This window comes from Piliocolobus tephrosceles, chromosome 3 (assembly GCF_002776525.5).
Source record: "Piliocolobus tephrosceles isolate RC106 chromosome 3, ASM277652v3, whole genome shotgun sequence".
NCBI classification, from domain to species: domain Eukaryota; kingdom Metazoa; phylum Chordata; class Mammalia; order Primates; family Cercopithecidae; genus Piliocolobus; species Piliocolobus tephrosceles.
The window spans coordinates 88,349,883-88,364,836 of record NC_045436.1 but is presented as its reverse complement, the minus strand read 5'-3'; positions in this window follow the sequence as shown (position 1 = coordinate 88,364,836).

The following is a 14,954-nucleotide window of genomic DNA, read 5'->3' as shown; positions in this document are numbered from 1 at the left end:
ACATGGGGGGAAACACTTTAGGAATAAAGTAAGCTTTGTTTCCACTTTTGCGCTGGAAAAAAACCCAAAAAGCATTTGATTAATGTTAATACTTAGGTGTTCATTTTAGAGAAACTTGGGGGATCTAGTGAGCTGAAACTAGCTCCTAACCTTATAAATCTTAAAGAACTTCAAGTTGAAGGAATTTAACTTAAAATAATGCTATCAAAAAAGGAAGTTAAGCATTATTACTTTTCTGTTAGTATTATTGCCAAACCAACTAGAGCAGAATTTCTTGACCAAGACTATGAATCTACAATAGTTCTTTCTGTAATCGACCAAGACTGGCATAACGCTTCCTTCATTGCTTCCTCCAGGGAGAAAAACCTGTGTAGAAGTGTGTATTGTACTAGTTCCTCCAGAGGACTGCCTATGTGCCAGGAAACGTAGGGGATGTGGACAGTGGGAATATGTTTGGGGAGGCAAAGGGGAAACTGGGATGTATATAATATCAGAAGCAGGGATAAAATTGCAATCATAGGCAGTTGCAGCTATGGGTCTACAGACATATGCAGGAAGCGAGCAATGGCTGGGCAAGAGGGAATTTGCAGCCAGGAACAATAGAAATGGGCGTGGATGTGCCTGTGTGTTTCTCAGCAGCCTTGTTTTGAAGGGGAGCTTTGTTTTAGGATGGAGGTTGAGAAGAGTGAAAACAGACTGGGGAGGAGGGTGGAGACACACCAAAATTCATGCCCCTAGCAAAGGTCAAAGGACCCAGAAAGTTATTCTGGTGCCTTTTCACCAAGTGCCACGCTGTGTTACCACCAGCAAGGCATCAAAGCTGCAGCCGTGTGCAGATCCCAGGCAGCTGGGCTATGTGATTGCTGACTGCCAGCACTGAGGCACCTCTCTGGGTGCCCACCTAGTGGGAAGATCCTCACAACCACATGGTTGTCTGTGGCTACCGGGCTCTCACCTGGAAAAGGAAAACCGTGCAGCACCCTTATAAATGGCTCCAAGTTGCTGGGGCAGTTCACCATAGGAGATGGCCTTGCTGAGGTAATGATGAGGAGTGGCGAGACCCAGTGTCACAGCATGTTAGGTATTTATTGCTGCACGAAAATTACCTAAAACTTAGCAATCTAAAACAATAAACCTGTATTATCTCATCAGTCTCTGTACATCAAAAATCTGGGATTGACTTAGTTGGGTGGTTTTGGCTCAGGATTTCTCATGAAGTTGCAGATATTGGTCACGGCTGCAGGCATCTAAAGGTCTGACTGAGGTCGGATGATCCTTTTCCAAGGTGTTTCACTTACATGCCGGGCTGGTTCCTCCTGGCTGTCGGCAGGAGGCTTCAATTTCTTACCCAGTGGGCCTTTCCACTGGGCTGCTTGAGTGCCTTCATGACGTGGCAGATGGCTTCTCCCAGGACAGAGAAGAGAGAGTGCAAGAAGGAAGCCACATGCTTTTTATGACTTAGTCTTGGAAGTCATATACTGTCACTTCTGCCACATTCTGTCAGTTAGAAGCCAGTCATTGAGACCTTTCCACACAGAAGAGGAGGGGAATTAAACTCCATTTTTCAAAGGAAGAATTATCAAACAATTTTTGAATGCATTTAAATATCACTACAAACAGAGAGGATGCCCATTAGAGGATGGCCAAATGGATATATTCCAGAAGGCTAGGGCAGATATCTGTCTTCCACAGACCCTGGAAGAGTTGTATATTGTCTCAGTTGGGAGATTTAAAAAGAAATGTCAGCACAAGAGTCCCAGTCCAGACTAATAGGATAAGAATCTTTCTGAGGGTGGAGTCTGGAAATCTGCATCTTTAAAGCTTCCTGTACAATTTTGCATACAGGGAAGTTTGAGAGCCCCTGATCTAGAACAGTGCTGTCCAGTGGAAATAGAGTATAAGCTGAATATGTGATTTAAAATTCTCTGGTGGCCACATTAAAAGAGTAAAGAGAAACAGGTGAAGCTAATTGTAACATCTACTTCCGTTAATATGGCCAAAATATTATCATTTTAACATGTAATCAATGTAAAAATGATTAGTGAGATATTTAACCTATTTTTTCACACTAAGTGTTGGAAATCCAGTATGTATTTTACACTTACAGCACCTTTCGACTTGGTCTAGCTACACAGATCTAGTAGCTATTGGATTCATTGATTAGTGCTGGTCTAGTATAGAGGGCCATGATCATGGGAAGCTTGACTATTTTGTTCACTGCTTTGTGCAGATCCTGAGACATGGTGTATTTCAAGAAGTATTTGTTGAATAGTTTAATAATGTGCTGATATGAAATTAAAGGTCAATTATAAAGTATATATCCTTTTCATATAGAGTAGGTTTCCTAAGATTCCCATAATTTTCTGGACTTTTCCAAGAAGGATTGAGCTATGATATACAATGCTAAAACTCTTCACAAGAAAATTTTCTGGTGCTTTGTTATATCTTGATCTCTATTCAATCCGAAAAAAATCTAAATAATTTTATCCTCTGTGTATTTGATCTGACTACTACAAGCCTACATACATTTTATTATTTATTTATTTAATTTCAATTGATTTTTAGAAGAACAGGTGGTGTTTGGTTACATGAATAAGTTCTTTATCAGTGATTTCTGAGATTTTGGTACACCCATCACCCGAGCAGTGTACACTGTACCCAATCTGTAGTCTTTTATCCATCACCCCACTCCCATGCCTTCCTCTGAGTCCCCAGAGTCCATTGTATCATTCTTACATCTTTGCATCCTCATAGCTTAGCTCCCACTTATGAACGAGAACATACAATGTTTGGTTTTCCATTCCTGAGTTACTTTGCTTAGAATAATGTCTCCAATTCCATCCAGGTTGTTGTCAATGCCATTATTTCATTCCTTTTTATGGCTGAGTAGTATTCCATGGTATATATATATGCCACATTTTGTTTTAACTGTAAAAATGCTGTGTTTATTGCAGAACGTTTAGAAATTACAAGGAAAAGCACAAACAAGAAAATTAAAATTAACATTCTTGAGTATACAATTTGTTCTTTTGTCTACATATATATTTTAAAAAGATTGAACTCATATTGTATGTACTCCTTATAATCTTTTTTTCATTTAACAGTATAATAAGTAATTTGCCATATCTTTTTTTTTCTTTTTTTTTGTTATACTTTAAGTTCCAGGGTACATGTGCAGAACATGCAGTTCTGTGACATAGGTATACATGTGCAATGGTGATTTGCTGCACCCATCAACTCATCACCTACATTAGGTATTTCTTGTAATACTATCCCTCCCCTAGTGCCCTACTCCCTGACAGCCCCCGGTGTTTGATGTTCCCCTCCCTGTGTCCATGTGTTCTCATTATTCAACTCCCAATTATGAGTGAGAACATGCGGTGTTTGGTTTTCTGTCCTTGTGATAGTTTGCTGAGTGGTTTCCAGCTTCATCCATGTCCCTGCAAAGGACATGAACTCATCCTTTTTTATGGCTACATAGTATTCCATGGTGTATATGTGCCACATTTTCTTTATCCAGTCTATCATTGATGGACTTTTGGGTTGGTTCCAAGTCTTTGTTATTGTGAATAGTACTGCAATAAACATATGTGTGCATGTGTCTTTACAGTAGAATAATTTATAAACATATACCCATTAATGGGATTGCTGGGTCAAATGGTGTTTCTAGTTCTAGATCCTTGAGGAATTACCACACTGTCCTCCACAATGGTTGAACTAATTTACACTCCCACCAATGTGTAAAAGCATTCCTATTTCTCCACATCCTCTCCAGCATCTGTTGTTTCCTGACTTTTTAATGATTGCATTCTAACTGGTGTGAGATGGTATCTCATTGTGGTTTTGATTTGCATTTGTCTGATGACCAGTGATGATGAACATTTTTTCATATGTTGGCTGCATAAATGTCTTCTTTTGAGAAGTGTCTGTTCATATCCTTTGCCCACTTTTTGATGGTTTTTTTTTTTTTTTATTCTTGTAATTTTGTTTAAGTTCTTTGTAGATTCTGGATATTAGCCCTTTGTCAGATGGATAGATTGCAAAAATTTTCTCCCATTCTGTAGTTTGCCTGTTGACTCTGATGATAGTTTCTTTTGCTGTGCAGAAGCTCTTTAGTTTAATTAGATCCTATTTGTCATTTTGGCTTTTGTTGCCATTGCTTTTGCTGTTTTAGGAGTTTTTGCCCATGCCTATGTCCTAAATGGTATTGCCTAGGTTTTCTTCTAGGATTTTTACGGTTTTAGGTCTTGCATTTAAGTCTTTAATCCATCTTGAGTTGATTTTTCTATAAGGTGTAAGGAAGGGGTACAGTTTCAGTTTTCTTCATATGGCTATCCAGTTTTCCCAACACCATTTATTGAATAGGGAATCTTTTCCCCATTGCTTGTTTGTGTTAGGTTGTATCAGGTTTGCCAAAGATCAGATGGTTGTAGAAGTGCGGTGTTATTTCTGAGGCCTCCGTTCTGTTGTATTGGTCTATATATCTGTTTGGTAACAGTACCATGCTGTTTTGGTCACTGTAGGTTTGTAGTATAGTTTGAAGTCAGGTAGTGTGATGCCTCCAGCTCTGTTCTTTTTGCTTAGAATTGTCTTGGCTATGCAGGCTCTTTTTTGGTTCCATATGAAGTTTAAAGTAGTTTTTTCCAATTCTGTGAAGAAAGTCAGTGGTAGCTTGATGGGGATAGCATTGAATCTATAAATAACTTTAGGCAGTATGGACATTTTCATGATATTGATTTTTCCTATCCATGAGCATGGAATGTTTTTCCATTTGTTTGTGTCCTCTCTTATTTCCTTGAACAGTGGTTTGTAGTTCTCCTTGAAGAGGTCCTTTACATCCCTTGTAAGTTGTATTCCTAAGTATTTTATTCTCTTTGTAGCAATTGTGAATGGGAGTTCATTCATGATTTGGCTCTCTGTCTGTTACTGATGTATAGGAATGCTTGTAATTTTTGCACATTGATTTTGTATCCTGAGACTTTGCTGAAGTTTCTTATCAGCTTAAGGAGATTTTGAGCTGAGACGATGGGGTTTTTTAAATATACAATCATGTCATCTGCAAACAGAGACAATTTGACTTCCTCTCTTCCTATCTGAATACCCTTTATTTCCTTCTCTTGCCTGATTGCCCTGGCCAAAACTTGCAATACTATGTTGAATAGGAGTGGTGAGAGAGGGCATCCTTGTCTTATGCCAGTTTTCAAACAGAATGCTTCCAGCTTTTGCCCATTCAGCATGATAGTGACTGTGGGTTTGTCATAAATAGCTCTTATTATTTTGAGATACGTTCCATCGATACCTAGTTTATTGAGAATTTTTAGCATGAAGGGGTGTTGAATTTTGTTGAAGGCATTTTCTGCGTCTATTGAGATAATCATGTGGTTTTTGTCATTGGTTCTGTTTATGTGATGGATTACGTTTATTGATTTCGTATGTTGAACCAGCCTTGCATCCCAGGGATGAAGCCAACCTGATCATGGTAGATAAGCTTTTTGATATGCTGCTGGATTTGGTTTGCCAGTATTTTATTGAGGATTTTCGCATCGATGTTCATCAGAGATATTGGCCTGAAAATTTCTTTTTTTGTTGTGTTTCTGCCAGGTTTTGGTATCAGGATGATGCTGGCCTCATAAAATGAGTTAGGGAGGAGTCCCTCTTTTTCTGTTGTTTGGAATAGTTTCAGAAGGAATGGTACCAGCTCCTCTTTGTACCTCTTGTGGAATTCTGCTGTAAATCTGCGTGGTCCAGGGCTTTTTTTGGTTGGTAGGCTATTAATTACTGCCTCAATTTCAGAATTTGTTATTGGTCTATTCAGGGATTTGACTTCTTCCTGGTTTAGTCTTGGGAGACTGTATGTGTCCAGGAATTTATCAATTTCTTCTAGATTTTCAAGTTTATTTGTGTAGAGGTGTTTATAGTATTCTCTGATGGTAGTTTGTATTTCCATGGGATCGGCGGTGAAATCCCCTATATCATTTTTTATTGCATCTATTTGATTCTTCTCTCTCTTCTTCTTTATTAATCTGGGTAGAGGTCAATCTATTTTTTTGATCTTTTCAAAAAAAAAAAAAAAAAAAAACCCAGCTCCTGGCTTCATTGATTTTTTTGAAGGGTTTTTCGTGTCACCATCTCCTTCAGTTCTGGTCTGATCTTAGTTTTTCTTGTCTTCTGCTAGCTTTTGAATTTGTTTGTTGTTGCTTCTCTAGTTCTTCTAATTTTGATGTTAGGGTGTCAATTTTAGATTTTTCCTGCTTTCTCTTGTGGGCATTTAGTGCTATAAATTTCCCTCTATACATCGCTTTAAATGTGTCTCAGAGATTCTGATACGTTGTGTCTTTGTTCTCATTGGTTTCAAAGAACATCTTTATTTCTGCCTTTATTTTGTTATTTATCCAGTAGTCATTCAGGAGCAGGCTGTAGCTGTGCAGTTTTGAGGGAGTTTCTCAATCCTGAGTTCTAATTTGATTGCACTGTGGTCTGAGAGACTGTTTGTTATGATTTCCATTCTTTTGCATTTGCTGAGGAGTGTTTTACTTCCACTTATGTGGTCAATTTTAGAATAAGTGTGATGAGATGCTGAGAAGAACGTATATTCTGTTGATTTGGGGTGGAGAATTCTGTAGATGTTTATTAGGTCTGCTTGGTCCATAGCTGAGTTCAAGTCCTGAATGTCATCGTTAATTTTATGTCTTGTTGACCTAATGTTGACAGCGGGGCATTAAGGTCTCCCACTATTATTGTGTGAGAGTCTAAGTCTCTTTGTAGGTCTCTAAGAACTTGCTTTATGAATCTGGGTGCTCCTATATTGGGTGCATATATATTTAGAATAGTTAGGTCTTCTTGCTGCATTGATCCCTTTACCATTATGTAATGCCCTTCTTTGTCTCTTTTGGTCTTTGTTGGTTTAAAGTCTGTTTTATCAGAGACTAGGATTGCAACTGCCACTTTTATTTATTTATTTAGTTTTTGCTTTCCATTTTCTTGGTAAATATTCCTCCATCCCTTTATTTTGAGCCTATGTGTGTCTTTGCACGTGAGATGGGTCTCCTGTATACAGCACACTGATGGGCCATGACTCTTCATTCAATTTGCCAGTCTGTATCTTTTAATTGTAGCATTTAGTCTGTTTACATTTCAGGTTAATATTGTTATGTGTGAATTTGATCCTGTCATTATGATGCTAGCTGGTTGTTCTGCCCGTTAATTGATGCAGTTTCTTCATAGTGTCAATGTTCTTTACAATTTGGTATGCTGTTGCAGTGGCTGGTACCAGTTGTTCCTTTCCATGTTTAGTGCTTCCTTCAGGAGCTCTTGTAAGGCAGGTCTGGTGGTGACAAAATTTCTCAGCATTTGCTTGTCCATAAAGGATTTTATTTCTCCATCACTTATGAAGCTTAGTTTGGCTGGATGTGAAATTCTGGTTGAAAATTCTTTTCCTTAAGAATGTTGAATATTGATCCCCAATCTCTTCTGGCTTGTAGGGTTTCTGCTGAGAGATCCACTGTTAGTCTTATGGGCTTCCCTTTGTGGGTAACCCGACCTTTCTCTCTGGATGCCTTAACATTTTTTCTTCATTTCAACCTTGGTGAATCTGACAATTATGTTCCTTGGGGTTGCTCTTCTTGAGGAGTATCTTTGTGGTGATCTCTGTATTTCCTGAATTTGAATGTTGGCCTGTCTTGCTAGGTTGGGGGAGTTCTCCTGGATAGTATCCTGAAGCGTGTTTTCCAACTTGGTTCCATTCTCCCCATCACTTTCAGGTACACCAATCAAATGTAGATTTGGTCTTTTCACATAGTCCCATATTTCTTGGAGGCTTTGTTCATTCCTGTTTATTTTTTTCTCTAATCTTGTCTTCTAGCTTTATTTCATTAAGTTGATCTCCTATCACTGATATCCTTTCTTACACTTGATCGATTTGGCTATTGATACTTGTGTATGCTTCACGAAGTTCTCTTGCTATGGTTTTCAGTTCCATCAAGTAATTTATGTTTTTCTCTAAACTGGTTATTCTAGTTAGCAATTCATCTAACCTTTTTTTTCAACATTCTTAGCTTCCTTGCATTGGGTTAGAACATGCTCCTTCAGCTCGGAGGAGTTTGTTATTACCCACCTTCTGAAGCCTACTTTTGTCAATTCATCAAACTCATTCTCCATCTAGTTTTGTTCCCTTGCTGGCAAGGAGTTGTGATCCTTTGGAGGAGAAGAGGTGTTCTGGTTTATGGAATTTTCAGGCTTTTTGCCCTGGTTTCTCCCTGTCTTTTTGGATTTATCTACCTTTGGTCCTTGATGTTGTTGACCTTTGGATGGGGTCTTTGAGTGGACGTGCTATTCCTTTCTGTTTGTTAGTTTTCCTTCTAACAGTCATGCCTCTCTGCTGCAGGTCTCCTGGAGTTTCCTTGATGTCCACTCCTGACCCTGTTTGCCTGGGTATCACCAGTGTAGGCTGCAGAACAGCAAAGATTGCTGCCTGTTCTTTCCTCTGGAAGCTTCGTCTCAGAGGAGCACCTGCCAGATGCCAGCCAGAGCTCTCCTGTATGAGGTGTCTGCCCCTACTGGGAGATGTCGCCCAGTCAGGATACATGGGGGTCAAGTACCCACTTGAGGAGGCAGTCTGACCCTTAGCAGAGCTTGAACACTGTGCTGGGAGGTCTGCCGCTCTCTTCAGAGCCGTCAGCAGGGACAATTAAGTCTGCTAAAGCTGTGCCCACAGCTGTCCCTTCCCCCATGTGCTCTGTCCCAGGTAGATGGGGGTTTTATCTATAAGTCCCTGACTGGGCCTGCTGCCTTTTTTTAAGGGATGCCCTGCCCAGAGAGGAGAACTCTGGCAGTCTGGCCACAGCAGCCTTGCTGAGCTGCAGTTCGAACTTCCCAGTGGCTTTGTTTACACTGTGAGTGTAAAATCACCTACTCAAACCTCAGCAATGGTGGACGCCCCTCCCCCCACCAAGCTGGAGAGTCCCAGGTCCATCTCAGACTGCTGCTGTGCTAGCAGTGAGAATTTCAAGCCAGTGGATCTTAGTTTGCTGGGCTCTGTGGGGGTGGGACCCGCTGAGCAAGACCACTTGTCTCCCTGGCTTCAGCACCCCTTTCGAGGGGAATGAATGGTTCTGTCTCGCTGTCGTTCCAGGCACCACTGGGGTATGGAAAACAAAAACAAAAACAAAAACAAACCTCCTGCAGCTAGTTCAGTGTCTGCCCAAATGGCCGCCCAGTTTTGTGCTTGAAACCCAGGGCCCTGGTGGGGTAGGCACCACAGGGAATCTCCTAGTCTGCTGGTTGTGAAGACCATGGAACAAGTGTAGTATCTGGGCTGGAGTGCCAGGTTCCTCATGGCACAGTCCCTCACAGCTCCCCTGGGCTAGGGGAGGGAATTCCCTGACCCCTCGTGCTTCTCAGGTGAGGCAATGCCCCACCCTGCTTTGGCTTACCCTCCGTGGGCTGCACCCACTGTCCAACCAGTCCCAGTGAGATGAACCGGGTACCTCAGTTGGAAATGCAGATATCACCCACCTTCTGCGTTTATCTCAATGGGAGCTGCAGACTGGAGCTGTTCCTATTCAGCCATCTTGATCAGGATCTACCTCATTTTCTTCATCCACTCATTGATTGATGGGCATTTGGGGGTTCCATATTTTTGCAATCGTGAATTGTGCTGCTATAAACATGCATGTGCAAGTATTCTTTTTGTATAATGACTTCTTTTCCCTTGGGTAGATACCCAGGAGTGGGATTGCTGGATCAAATGGTAGATCTACTGTTAGTTCTTTAAGGAATCTCTACACGGTTTTCCATAGTAACCACTATGGTTGCACTAGTATACATTCCTACCAACAGTGTAAAAGTGTTCCCTTTTCACCACATCCATGTCAACATCTATTATTTTTTGATTATGACCATTCTTGCAGGAGTAGGGTGGTATTGCATTTTGGTTTGGATTTGCATTTCCCTGATAAATAATGATACAAGCATTTTTTCATGTGTTTGTTGGCCATTTGTATATGTTCTTTTGAGAATTGTCTATTCAAGTCCTTAGCCCACTTTTTGACGGGATTGTTTGTATTTTTCTTGCTGATTTGTTTAAGCTCCTTGTAGATTCTGGATATTAGTCCTTTGTTGGATGTACAGATTTTGAAGATTTTCTCCCAGTCTGTGTGTTGTCTCTTAACTCTGCTGATTATTTCTTTTTCTGTGCAGAAGCTTTTTCATTTAATTAAGTCCCATCTATTTATATTTGCTTTCATTGCATTTGCTTTTGGGTTCTTGGTCATGAAGTCTTTGCCTTAGCCAGTGTCTAGAAGGGGTTTTCCAATGTTATCTTCTAGAATTTTTATAGTTTCAGATGGTAGATTTAAGTCTTTGATCCATGTTGAGTTGATTTTTGTATTGGGTGAGAGATGAGGATTCAGTTTCACTCTCCTTCATGTGGCTTGGCAATTATCCCAGCACCATTTGTTGAACAGGGTGTCCTTTCCCCACTTTATGTTTTTGTTTGCTTTGTCGAAGATCAGTTGGCTGTATTTGACTTTATTTCTGGGTTCTCTATTCTGTTCCATTGGTCTACACGCCAATTTTTATACCAGTACCATGGCATTTTGGTGACTATGGCCTTATTGTATAGTTTGAAATCAGGTAGTGTGATGCCTCCAGATTTGTTCTTCTGCTTAGTCTGCTTTGGCTATGTGGGCTCTTTTCTGGTTCCATATGAATTTTAGGATTGTTTTTCCTAGTTCTGTGAAGAATGATGGTGGAATCTGATGGGAATTGCATTACACTTGTAGATTGCTTTTGGTAGTATGGTCATTTTTACAATATTGATTCTACTCATCCATGAGCATGGAATGTGTTTCTATTAGTGTTGTCTATGATTTCGTTCAGTAGTGTTTTCTAGTTTTCCTTGAAGAGGTCTTTTACCTCCTTGGTTAGGGATATTCCTAAATATTTTATTTTATTTTATTTTTTGCAGCTATTTGTAAAAGGGGATAGAGTTCTTGATTTGATTCTCAGCTTGGTGGCTATTGGTGTATAGCAGAGCTACTGATTTGTGTACATTAATTTTGTATCCTGAAACTTTGCTGAATTCATATACCAGTTCTAGGGGCTTTTAAAATGAGTCTTTAGAGTTTTCTATGTATATGATCATGTCACCAGCAAACAGTGACAGTTTCATGTCTCTTTTTTTTTTTTTTTTTTGAGACAGAGTCTCACTCTGTCACCCAGGCTGGAGTGCAGTGGCACAATCTCAGCTAACTGCAACCTCTGCCTCCTGGGTTTAAGTGATTCTCCTGCCTCAGCCTCCTGAGTAGCTGGGATTACAGGAACGTGCCACCATGCCCAGCTAATTTTTTGTATTTTTAGTAGAGACAGTGTTTCACCATGCTGGCCAGGCTTGTCTCAAACTCCTGAACTTATGATCTGCCTGCCTTGGCCACCCAAAGTGCTGGGATTACAGGCGTGAGCCAACATGCCTGGCCCTTGACTTCTTCTTTAACAATTTGGATGCCTTTTATTTCTTTCTCTTGTCTGATTGCTCTGGCTAGGACTTCCAGGACTATGTTGACTAGGAGTGGTGAAAGTGAGCATCCTTGTCCAGTTCCAGTTCTCTGGGGGAATGCTTTCAAGTTTTCCCCATTCAGTATAATGTTGGCTGTGGGTTTCTCATACATGGCTTTTATTACCTTAAGTTATGTCCCTTCTATGCTGATTGTGCTGAGGGTTTTAATAATAAAGGGATGCTGGATTTTGTGAAATGCTTTTTCTGCATCTATTGAGAGATCATGTGACTTTTGTTTTTAATTCTATTTATGTGGTATATCACATTTGACTTGCAGATGTTAAACCATCCCTGCATCCCTGGTTACTTTAAAGTTCAAAACATAGCCCGCGTCTGTCCCTGTGCCCAACACCCCTACACTGCTTCCTTGACCCTACTCCACAGATCCTGGTCACTCCTGGTTCATCGGATTTCTGGACTTTTGTTGTCTGTAGTGGGAGGGAATCATGAAACTCCTATTCAGCCATATGGCAAGAAGCCAAACCCCTTGCTCATCTTCTTTAGCATCTATCTATTTTAAGAACAGTGTTCAGCACACTGAAAGAAGCTCTTGGATAACTCTTTTGGGATATTTTGCTTTTCAGGATTAAAAAGAGTTTCTTGGAATTACAAAAAGGCTGAAAACAGTGATAACACAAGAGAAATAAATAGAACTCAACTTCAACAGACCATGTATTTTAAAGGTAATAACCAGAAGCTGGAGAAAATGTACTTCTAAGTTATAAATTTAGAAGCCTGTTTTTGCTCAAAATTGTAAATATAATGCTTGAAAGAAATAAATATGAGCAAAAACTTTAGAAAATCTATGTTTAGAAAACCTATGCATGTAAAAGACAGTATTCCAAATTCAAACTCTTCCAGTTACTTTTTCCAATTCTCATATGTATACAAAAACGTTTTTAAAAGTGGGAAATGACTTGCTATTCTGCATTACTTATTTTTTCTCTTAACAGCATATTGTGACTGTATTTTCATGACTCCACACCGTCATTTACCTCATCATTTTTGGTTGAATGCATAAAATTTCATGGGAACATGTAGTATTGTTCTCATTATAAATGCTACATTAAACATACCTGGACAATGAAACAAAACAAAACAAAACAGGAGAAGGTTACTTAGCCTCAAGTGAACAGCCCTGAGTATATAAACAGTGAAGAAGAGCTACAACAAAATTCATGAATTTTACTATTCCACGAGTGGGGGTGTTTAATATAACATATGACACTATCCACTGTGGAGCTTACACTTTCTGGATGTCTTAAACTATTTCTAGGAGCCAGGAATTCCATTGGTGGGCAGTTAGAATACTTTGCCAAAAGCTGACTAACAAAGACACTGGAAGTTCTCTGTCAAAGTCATCAGCCAAGTAAAATGACTGATTCCAAACAGAGTAGCAATCAAGAATGCATGTAGCAAACAGCACGGCTATTTTACTCTCCCATGTGAGACTGATTCTTCAGGCACTGCTGTCTGGGCCCAGAGTTCGAATGGGCCAATAAATGGTGGAATGATAGGTGAGGTGAGTCAATACAGCTCCTACTCACCTCAGCAAAAAAAAAAAAAAAAAGTAACTCCATGTACTGGGTCTATAATAAAGAGACAGTAGTTCTATGTTGGCAGCTTTTCAGGAAGTACAGCATACTCCCAATCTTGTAGATTTTAAGTTACAATGACCTCAGAGCAAGTATTTCTTAGTGACGTGACACTGGGCAAGTCACTTAAACTCTCAAATTCAGTTCTGTCATTTGAAAAATAAGAACCATGGTAGGTAGATCTTAGAGCTAGGGTAAGAATAAAACTCTTTTTTAATCCATACAAAGCGCTCAGGACAGGATTGGGCACATAGAAAACACCCAATACTTGGTAACTGCTGTTATTATCTGGAGGAGCCCCAGGAAGGAAGAACATGTGAAATCTACATAGCGTGTGACACAAGATAATATATTCACTGATACATCAAAGTTAACGAATGTACCTGTGGGAGGAAAAATTGGCCCATGATTCGGTGGGAATAAATTCCCACTAAAACAAAGTTCAGCTTCAAAACCATGAAAAAAGACTAAAGCAGACATCAGATAGGGCTCTGAAAGTTGTTGCTCGAAGACAATAGTTTACCTCCCACATGGATTCCATTCAGTTCGTTAAGTGCTAAAAGTCAGATCACAGTCAGGTACTGTACCTTATTTTCTGTCCCCGAGGGCATGGTAACCAACCAGAGCACCCGGCCACATGTCAATGATCCATGTTGTAACGGCAGCTCTGACAATGCACATTCGTGGCGTCTCTCCAGGGATGAACCACGCTTTGTCATTTCCTGTTTAGTTTCGCAGCCTGGTGATTATTTATGGGGTAGCAGGAGGTTTTTCTTTTACATTTTTTTAGGTTGAGCAACCAAACCAATTGTGGGTTTTGAGGTTCATTCTCTAAATAACAGTAAAATTAATAGTTTGGTTAATCTAAGTTAATACCACTGAAGGGAATGTCACTACACTTGGCATTGAGGGGATGTCAAAAATACAGCTCCCCAAAATATCCTGGAACTCTCCATAGGGTTCTGATGTCACTGGTTTCACTGTTTGTTGGCAGCCATTTCCTGCAGTCTCTCCTGCCAGGAGTGTCTATACCTGGTTATTGACTTGTTTCTGGCCTGCCATTCCTCCCCAGTTGAGTACCTTCTCATCACCCTTGTGAGTTTTCCTAGTTCCCTTTTGGCTGCAATCCCTGAGATCAGGCTTTTCTCTGCAAGGCCTATATGACTGATTTAAGGCTGCAGAAAACAGAGAATTCCCTGTTGATCTTGGTCCAGTGTGATGCATAGGCCAGCCCCAATTCCCATCTTTCTGAAGAAAGTCCAGGAGAATTTGCTATTTAGTGTCTAGAGTCAACTTCCTCTTAAGTGTTCGTAGCTAAAGAAGGTCTTTCTGCTTTAGTCCAAGGTGGGGAAAAGTGGTGTCTTAAACGTCCATTGCCTTCTCACATCCACTCAACACTAACTTTAGGCAACCAGCTCACATGGAGCTAGCTGCATGCACACCTGAGCTTCTGAACAAGAAGACACACCACATGCATATATTCTTATTTATATATTTATTCAATGTTTATCCCCATCCCAAATTGTATTTCTGTTGGGCCCAAAATGAGCAAGAAGAAGAAAAAGAGCAACATGAACAAATGGTTTGGAAAAATTTAGGAACACTTAGAAAAAAATGTATTTAAAGGCGGGGACCATGCCAATTTCATTCATCTTTAAATCCTGAATTCAGATATAGTGGCACTGTATTCTTGGCATCCATTCCCAGTTCTTCTTTTTCAATAGTACTCATTTTCCATTTGTAGATTATGTGGTTCCAGGGATGACACACCTGGCCTGGGCTAAGCCAATTATTGTATTCCTTCT